This window comes from Siphateles boraxobius, unplaced genomic scaffold (assembly GCF_051911475.1).
Source record: "Siphateles boraxobius isolate OS27281-9 unplaced genomic scaffold, OSU_SipBor_1 175, whole genome shotgun sequence".
Classification (NCBI taxonomy): Eukaryota; Metazoa; Chordata; class Actinopteri; order Cypriniformes; family Leuciscidae; genus Siphateles; species Siphateles boraxobius.
Window position 1 is genome coordinate 109,045 of NW_027508783.1, and position 9,263 is coordinate 118,307.

Sequence of the window (9,263 nt, forward strand, 5' to 3'; positions counted from 1 at the left end):
CATCGGACTTGAGTGGAGGCCTCCACCCTGTCCTGAGCGCTCGCAGCTGGATGATTGGTTTTTGGGTAAGGCCGCCGACCCTCGTCCTCGGCAAACCCCAATACCTTTCTTCCTGGATGTGCATGATGAGATCTCGAAGTCCTGGAAGACCCCCCTGTCTTCTCGGGACCGCTCGCTGGTCTCATCCGCCTTTCCTCCCCTCGATGAGGCAGCTGTTGGTAAGGTAGGCATCGTTCAGGTCCCCACTTGGCATGTTTTAAAAAAAAAATGCATATTTAAAGTTATATTATGAAAAAAGACCTTAAAAGAAAATTTTGTATGTCATTTCCCCCCCCCAAATTACTAGAAACACTAGTCCCCTCTTGGCCAGTGCACAGCGATATTCCCCTGTTAGTAATATAGACATGTATGTGTGTGTGTGAGTGAGTGAGATGAGATTTTTTTCCCCAAACCACTTCAGTGGAAATCCAGAGTGAGACTGCTGCCTGCTGAACAGATGATCACAGGAAAAAGGATCTGAATTGCCGGTGTTTCGGCTTCAAAAACCCGCTGAACTGATCCGAAACCAGCCCAATTTTTATCCACCCACCCAAAACCAGGTGGGAAACCGCACAATCTGGCAACCCTGGCTGTGGCGGAAATCTGTTTACCCGACGTGACGTAGTTTCCGGTTGCGTGTGAAAAAGGCGAATTCAGTCTACGCTCGAGAAGTGGATTGTGATCACGGTGGTTCAAAGCTATATGTTAATCGTATTCGTCAGTAGAAGTCGTGAGCAGGAGCGCTGAACACATGAGTTATAGTCCGGGTGTCAGTCAATCCGTTGGGAAATAACATGCCCTTTTTCAGTGAGCCTGGTTCGTCACAGCGGACATCATGCCAACCGATCACCGGCTGAGGTAAGAGTCTCATACTACTCTCATATGTGAACGATATTTTATATTACTTTTGTGTTAAGTTGACAGTTTCCAAGCTAACGTTAGCATTCTTAAATGTTCAGTCATAACTGGTGTCGAGAGCTGGAGGGCAAAACACTGTTTAGAGCATTACAATGCGTCTTTCCAGTTTCCATCTGTTTTAAGCAAGATCAGTTGAACGCACATCTCTAAAGACCTAAAACAAGCTTTAGTAGACTTGTTATGCGTATCAAAGTCCGTCCAATTGTACATAAAATCTTCGTTATGATAGTAAGTCAATCAATCTCTTAAACGGCGGCACATTTTGAAACACTGTCTGGAAGCTGGAAACTTAAAAAACATCCTTGATTTTATTTTTGTAAAATTGTAGTAACCATGTTTTTTGGCTGATTTTTTACCATTTTAATAACCACAGTTTTACTAAAAATAGGCCCACCGTGTTCCCTTTCGTTGTCACTCCGAGTCACGTCGGATGACGACGAATGGGGTTTCGCTTAGAAAGCCTATCAACTTCGAGTATTACAAAATGAGCCAATGGCAAAGAAATGCCATGGGTCTGCGGAATTTGCATGGCGTAACTCCACCCCACCTCGTGGGTATAAAAGGAGGAAGCCGGCAGCAAGCAGATATATTTTCGCTTCGGAGCCAAGTGTATTCTTCTCTCCACAAGCCATCTCTGAATTGTCAGCTTTACAAACAAGTGTTGGTGTAAAGGCAATCTACGGCGAGAGCGTGCTTCCTGCTGATCTGTTGCAGTGGTTTGCCAGTCGGTGCGTTTCTTCCCGGGTGCTTCAACACTTGAGTTTTCTCTCACAAAAAGAGCTTACACGTGGCACGTCTTTTTAAAGATGTCTCGCCCTTGTACTTCTGGTTGCGGCAGATTGGTATCGGACTCTGATGGGCACGAGTGTTGCATAGTATGTTGGGGCATTGATCATGCTAGAGCAGCGCTCGTGGATGACTCATGTTCTCTCTGTGGGAACATGACCATCGCGTCATTACGGTCGAGACTCTGTGAACTCGCAAGTGTGAGAGTCCCCTCATCCACCCCCCGCTCTGCGGCTGGTGGCCAGGGTGACCTGAGGGTTACGGTCTGGAACAAGGCGCCGACTATGTGTCCGCGACCCTAGCCCCCCTCTTCAATGACGGTGCCCGCTAGCGAACTGCTGATTCCCGCGGGTCTACCCTCTGGTGGCCCGCGTGTTTCAGTTGAAGCTACAGAGGAAGATGCCATTTCTGTTGCAGTGGGGTCTGTTGCTGTTCACTTCTGGAAGTGAGGGCTCGTCACAGCTGCCACCTTCCGGTGTGCATACGGCTGTGCTCGAGTCTGATCCGGAGATGACGGCCATGCTTTCCCGGGCAGCCGCGAGCATCGGACATGAGTGGAGGCCTCCACCCTGTCCGGAGCGCTCGCAGCTGGATGATTGGTTTTTGGGTAAGGCCGCCGACCCTCGTCCTCGGCAAACCCCAATACCTTTCTTCCCGGATGTGCATGATGAGATCTCGAAGTCCTGGAAGACCCCCCTGTCTTCTCGGGACCGCTCGCTGGTCTCATCCGCCTTTCCTCCCCTCGATGAGGCAGCTGCCCGTGGGTACACTGGGCTTCCCCCGGTTGAACGCTCTGTTGCCATGCAACTATGTCCTCAGAGTGCTTCTTCTCGGGGCGAGCCTAAGCACCCATCCAGAGCCTGTAGATTTTTGTCGACCCTGGTGGCGAAGTCTTATAGAGCGGCGGGACAGGCAGCTGCTTCACTGCATGCTATGGCCACTCTGCAGGTCTACCAGGCCCAGATGCTCAGAGACATGCACGAGGGTAGGACAGACCCAGGGCTCTTTGATGGGCTGCGCGCCGCTACCGACCTTGCTCTCCGGGCGACGAAGGTTACCGCGCGCTCCCTGGGTCTGCTGATGTCCACAGCTGTGGTCCAGGAGAGACATCTGTGGCTGAACCTGGCTGACATGCGGGACGCGGAGCGGACCCATCTGCTTAACACCCCCTTGTCCCAGGCCGGCCTCTTCGGCGGTGCAGTTGAAGATTTTGCCCAACAGTTTTCAACTGCCCAGAAACAGACCGAGGCCATCAAACACATTCTGCCCAGCCGGCCCGCTGCTGCCTCCACCCAGCCGGCCGGGCAGACGCCTCGACCTGTTTCCCGCCGAGGGCGCCCTCCTGCGGCTCCCGCCCCTCCCGCCCGGACCACGCAGCAGCCTCCACCCAGGGCCAGTCGCGGAGGAAGCCGCAAGAAGGCGCCTCAGCCCTCTCCTGCCCCGCCCCCCGCTAAACGCGGGGCCAAGCGGCGCTCCTGAGACGGGCTGCTCAGGGATGATGATTGTTTCTCAGGAGGTGGTAGCAGGACCACTCCTTCCCCCGGTGGAGGGCCGGGGGAGAATCTTTTGTTCTCCACTCCCCGCTGCTCACCCACGGGTGGGCAGCACCCTAATGTGGTTAAAGACAGAAACAATCCCCTCTTCCCTGAGCTCACAGAGTTCTCGGGCGACACAGAGCGACGCCCACAAGCCGTGCTCTCCTCGCCCCCCTCTGTCCCAGAGGCGGTTGACACGGCGTGCCCTCCACGGACCGCTTCGCCCTTGTCCCCCTCTGTCGCCAAACCCCTGGCAGAACAGGCCCCCGCGGGACGACCAGCCTGGCCAGGGCGCGGTTGCTAACTGTGCCCCTACACCGGGCCGCTATGCCGTCCACGTCTGGGCCAGTTACTCCGCTTCGCTGCCCCTCCGGGGGGACGCCTGTGGTTCGCATGATCCCGCTGGTTCAGTTCCTGGAAGCATGGTTAGAGCTTCCCCGTCTGTCCCGCAGGATCGCGAGGACCATCAGGCTCGGCTATGCGATTCAGTTCGCACGGTCTCCTCCCCGCTTCAGGGGAGTCCCCTCCACTTTGGTCGGTGGCAATGCCCCCATCATGAGAGCAGAGATTGCCACCCTGCTGGCGAAGGGTGCAATCGAGACTGTCCCTCCAGCCGAGATGAGGTCCGGCTTCTACAGCCCCTACTTCATTATCCCCAAGAAATCCGGGGGGTTACGGCCAATCCTGGACTTGCGCGTGCTGAACCGCTCCCTTCACAGGATGCCGTTCAAGATGCTCACCGCCAAACGTTTTCGAAAGCAGACGGCCCCAGGATTGGTTTGCAGCGATCGACCTGAAGGACGCCTACTTTCATGTCTCCATTCTTCCTCGACACAGACCGTTCCTCCGGTTTGCTTTCGAGGGGCAGGCATACCAGTACGCGGTTCTCCCTTTCGGGCTAGCCCTGTCTCCTCGCATCTTCACCAAGGTCGTCGAGGCTGGCCTTTTTCCCCTTCGGGAACACGGGGTTCGCATCCTGAGTTATATCGATGACTGGCTGATCCTAGCTCACTCTCGAGATCAGGTTTGCGAACACAGGGACCTAGTGCTTCGGCACCTAGCTCGTCTGGGCCTTCGGGTGAACTGGGAGAAGAGCAAACTTTGCCCCGTGCAGAGGATCTCTTTTCTCGGTATGGACATCGACTCGGTCGCCATGTCCGCGCAGCTTACGAGCGAGCGCGCGCAGTCACTGCTGACTTGCCTGAGACAATTCGAGGGCAGGAGTGCGGTTGCACTGAAACTCTTTCAGAGGCTCCTGGGGCATTTGGCATCTGCAGCCGCGGTCACGCCGCTCGGATTGCTTCATATGAGACCGCTTTAGCTTTGGCTTCGCGACCGAGTCCCGAGGTGGGCATGGCAATGCGGCACGCTCCGAGTACCAGTTACTCCTACCTGCCGTCAGTTCTTCACCCCGTGGTCGAACCTCAGTTTTCTCAGGGCGGGTGTCCCCCTGGAAAGAGCTTCCCAGCATGTTGTTGTCTCAACAGATGCCTCCACCACGGGCTGGGGCGCCATGTGCAATGGACATGCTGCTGTGGGCTCCTGGACAGGACCCCAGCGGCTATGGCATGTCAATTGCCTCGAGTTGTTGGCAGTACCCCTTGCCCTGCACCGCTTCCGGGCGCTGCTCAGGGGTCAACACGTACTAGTCCGATCAGACAATACCGCCACAGTAGCGTACATCAACCGTCAAGGTGGTCTACGCTCGCGCCGTATGTCACAACTCGCCCGCCACCTCCTCCTATAGAGTCAGAAGCATCTGAGGTCGCTTCGAGCCATTTTCATTCCTGGAGCGACGAACTGTGCAGCCGACGAGCTCTCACGGCTTCAGCCACTCCCTGGAGAATGGCGACTCCATCCCCAGTCGGTCCAGCTGATTTGGGACCAGTTCGGGGACGCACAGATAGATCTGTTTGCCTCCCACGACTCGACCCATTGCGCCCAGTTTTATTCCCTGACCGAGGGCACGCTCGGCACGGATGCTCTGGCACATTGCTAGCCGCAGGGCCGCAAGTATGCGTTTCCCCCAGTGAGCCTTCTTGCGCAGACCTTGCGCAAGGTCAGGGAGGACGAGGAGCAGGTCATCCTGGTGGCCCCTTACTGGCCCAACCGGACCTGGTTCCCCGAACTAGTACTCCTCGCGACAGCACCTCCCTGGCCGATCCCTCTGAGGAAGAACATTCTTTCTCAGGGACGGGGCACCCTATGGCACCCTCATCACGATCTCTGGAACCTCCACGTGTGGCTCCTCGACGGGACGAGGCAGGTTTGAATACCCTACCACCAGCGTTGGTGGCTACCATCACTTCCGCTAGGGCGTCGTCCACGAGACACGTCTATGCGTTGAAGTGGAACCTCTTCGTCAGCTGGTGCTCTTCTCACCGAGAAGACCCCCGGAGATGCTCGATCAGCTTTGTGCTTTCCTTCCTTCACCAGGGGCTGGAGCGAAGGCTGTCTCCCTCCACCCTGAAGGTCTATGTTGCCGCTATTGCCGCAAATCCTTGACCTCATCGAAGGTAAGTCGGTGGGGAAGCACGACCTGGTCATCAGGTTCCTGAGAGGAGCGAGTAGACTAAATCCGCCTCGCCCTCCTCTCGTTCCCTCTTGGGACCTCTCAGTGGTTCCAACTGCCCTGAAGAATGCTCCGTTTGAGCCACTGCAATCAGTCGAGCTTAAATTCCTGTCTATGAAGACAGCGCTCCTGGTTGCTCTGGCCTCCATCAAGAGGGTAGGGGACCTGCACGCATTCTCCGTTGACGAAGCGTGCCTGGAATTCGGGCCGGCTTACTCTCACGTGATCCTGAGACCCCGGCCTGGATATGTGCCCAAGGTTCCTACCACTCCCTTCCGGGACCAGGTGGTGACCTGCAAGCGCTGCCCCCGGAGGAGGCAGACCCAGCCTTGGCACTGCTCTGTCCAGTACGTGCTCTCCGTGGCTATGTAGACAGGACGCAGTGTTTCAGGACCTCAGACCAGCTCTTTGTCTGTTATGGTGGGAAGCTGAAGGGAAAGGCTCTCTCCAAGCAAAGGTTGTCTCACTGGATAGTGGACGCCATTTTTTTGGCATACCAGCAGCAAGGTCGACCGTGCCCCCTTGGTGTGACTGCCCACTCCACCCGGAGTGTGGCATCCTCTTGGGCTCTAGCGCATGGCGCCTCGCTAACAGACATCTGCAGAGCTGCAGGCTGGGCGACACCTAACACATTCGCCAGATTCTACAATCTCCGAGTGGAGCCAGTGTCCTCTCATGTACTCGCTTCAACCAGCTAGTACTGGACCCACTCAGGTGTCTTCGCTTGCTCGCCATTCCACTCCACGGACTGGATACGTGCGATTTTCTCCTCAGGTGAGCTTCCCCTAAAGCCCTGAGTTCCTCCAGCACTCCTGACGTTGGCGCCAGTGTCTATTGCCTGTGCGTCGGCTAGGTGCCTCCCGTGTGCATTGTCCCTCCCCTGAGTGACCCCCACATGTGTATTCCCACTGTAAGCCTCTCGGAGCATGTGTCTTTCCCTTGGCAAGCCACCTTGCCACCCCTGGGGTTGAAATATTCCACCTGCGGCTGGATACCCCAGTGTTCTCCATATGTTCCTTCGTGTCATATGTGTATTCTCTAAGTCCCCCCCCCCCCCTCCGGGTTGGCATTAATTGCATACTTCCCCTAGCTTGGGATATGCTTCCCAGTGTACCTTGGTATTCCTGTGTTTAATGGAGTCCTTCGTCCAGTCTCGACAGGGATCTCGATTTACGCAGGGCACTGGAAGACAGCTGAGAAGGTGGCGTGATTAGACTGGTAACCCCATTCTTCGTCATCCGACGTAACTCGGAGTGACAACGAAAGGGAACGTCTTCGGTTACGTATGTAACCCTCGTTCCCTGAGTAGGGAACGGAGACTTTACGTCTGCCTGCCACTTTCCGCTGTACCGCGGGGATCGCCTGAGCTTAGTCTTGGCTCCTCAGCGAAGAAACATATCTGCTTGCTGCCGGCTTCCTCCTTTTATACCCACGAGGTGGGGCGGAGTTACGCCATGCAAATTCCGCAGACCCATGGCATTTCTTTGCCATTGGCTCGTTTTGTAATACTTGAAGTTGATAGGCTTTCTAAGCGAAACCCCATTCGTCGTCATCCGACGTAACGTCTCCGTTCCCTACTCAGGGAACGAGGGTTACATACGTAACCGAAGACGTTTTTTTCTTTGTTTTTTCTTTGTTAAACCATGGCTAATTTTCGTAATGGTTAACGTGACTAACTCTATCAAGACCGTTAAGAAATCGATTTCAGTTCTGTAACGTTTGTTACTTGTTGATAAAGATACAGCAAAGCATAGAACAGGAAGACTAGAATATGAATATAACATGATGAACCCCTAGGTGTAACTGATGCAGCTAGGTCACAGTAAATCATATTCATTTTTACTTCTATAAATTTAGCTAAAATCACATGGCAGCTCAAAATATTACTGTTAGTCTTTCCTGCTCAGCTTCCAGATCATGGTCAATTGAGGTTTTGCATTGTCCCAATGGAACATATTCTGACATGTGTAAGTTTTAAAATAACTTATTTTTTTGTGATTTCAGGTCATTTGGAAAGCAGATGATCATGGCAAACAAGGTATGGGAAGAACTAACTTTAAAAAAAAAATTAATGACCGAGTCTTCTGATTCCATATGATTGCACTAAAAGTGTGCACAAGGTTTGGTTTTGCTACAGTAAAACCACGATTGTGTTAGATTCCACCCATCTATTGTTTTTGTTTTTGTAACTAGGCTCTGTTGTTTAGAAACATGGCTTTTCCCATCACTGCTATCTTAATGACACATATCTCTACCTTTCATTCCAGCCAGATGATCTGACGGTAGCTGCTCGCATCTCAGCCTACCTTATGGAAAATTCTTGCTGGATGAATGACCTTCACCTTCAAATCAACCTTGCCAAGACATAACTGCTTATGGTTTCAGCTGAACCATACTTGCTGTGTGATCCTGCTGATTTGCCTTATACATCATTATACTATCGGAGCTGCACAACTCCTGGTCTAAGCTCTTGTTATATCCAGATAATGCCCTCTTGGCAGCTCTCCCAGCATCAGTCAAACCTCTGCAACTGATCCAGATGCTGCAGCAAGAGTGGTCTTTAACCCTTTCACACATACGATCACACCGGTGTGATCAGTCTTGGCTGGTCCCTGGAGCGTACGATCACACCGGTGTGATTAGAATGGTCAGTGCTTCACGTGATCAACTGCTAAATTCAAACGTGCTTTCGCGCGTTGACTGGTGCTGAGCCAGAGACAGACGCACTCAGTGCTGTCATATATCACAACTATTGAGTTTTTTCAACCACATAATGTTTATTTTAGGTTTCAGACACTTAAATACACATAATTACTAGGAAAACAATGATTTTGAGTTTGTAAAAAACACACTGATGTCTATGGAAGCGGCAATAATTCTTCTTCCTTTCCATTATAATAAGACAACACTTTTATTCATATCAGATACACATTGTGTAAGTAGCTTTACATTTTATCCTATTCTTCTCCCAGTTCACCTACCACTTACTTTCATGTATTTCGTGAGAAGTGGAGGAATAGACGTGTTGTAAATCCAACAGATCCGATTCTCTGAACTGTGAAACAAACTAACATGGCACCGCCCATTGCGCATACAGCTCAACTAACGCGATCGTTATAAAGGTGTTTAAACAACAAAACACTTCCAATTGCACATATTTGACAATCGGAATATCAGTGTTTCATGCTATAGCTAATACATTTGTGTATATTTTTAATTAAAAAGGAAAAATTACATAAAAGCAGATCATCATTCATTCAGCGCTGTGTTGTAGTTGCGCTGTGCCACGTGACAAGCAATGACGTGTCACCATGGAAACATTAAAGTGACAAGTTCTAAATAACGGTCGCCTTGAAAAACTCACGCTGGGGGGTCAGTTAGAATATTTTAAACTTACGTGTGAAAGGGTTAAA

The 9,263-nt window shown here is 52.3% G+C and overlaps 1 long non-coding RNA gene across 1 annotated transcript; it reads left to right on the plus strand.

Annotated features, from left to right (window-relative positions):
- Window positions 1–540: 540 nt before the first annotated feature.
- On the plus strand, window positions 541–8,328 carry LOC143740606 (uncharacterized). Its single transcript, XR_013204852.1, has 3 exons — window positions 541–897; window positions 7,855–7,888; window positions 8,118–8,328. It is a non-coding gene; the product is annotated as an uncharacterized LOC143740606 (long non-coding RNA).
- Window positions 8,329–9,263: the final 935 nt, after the last annotated feature.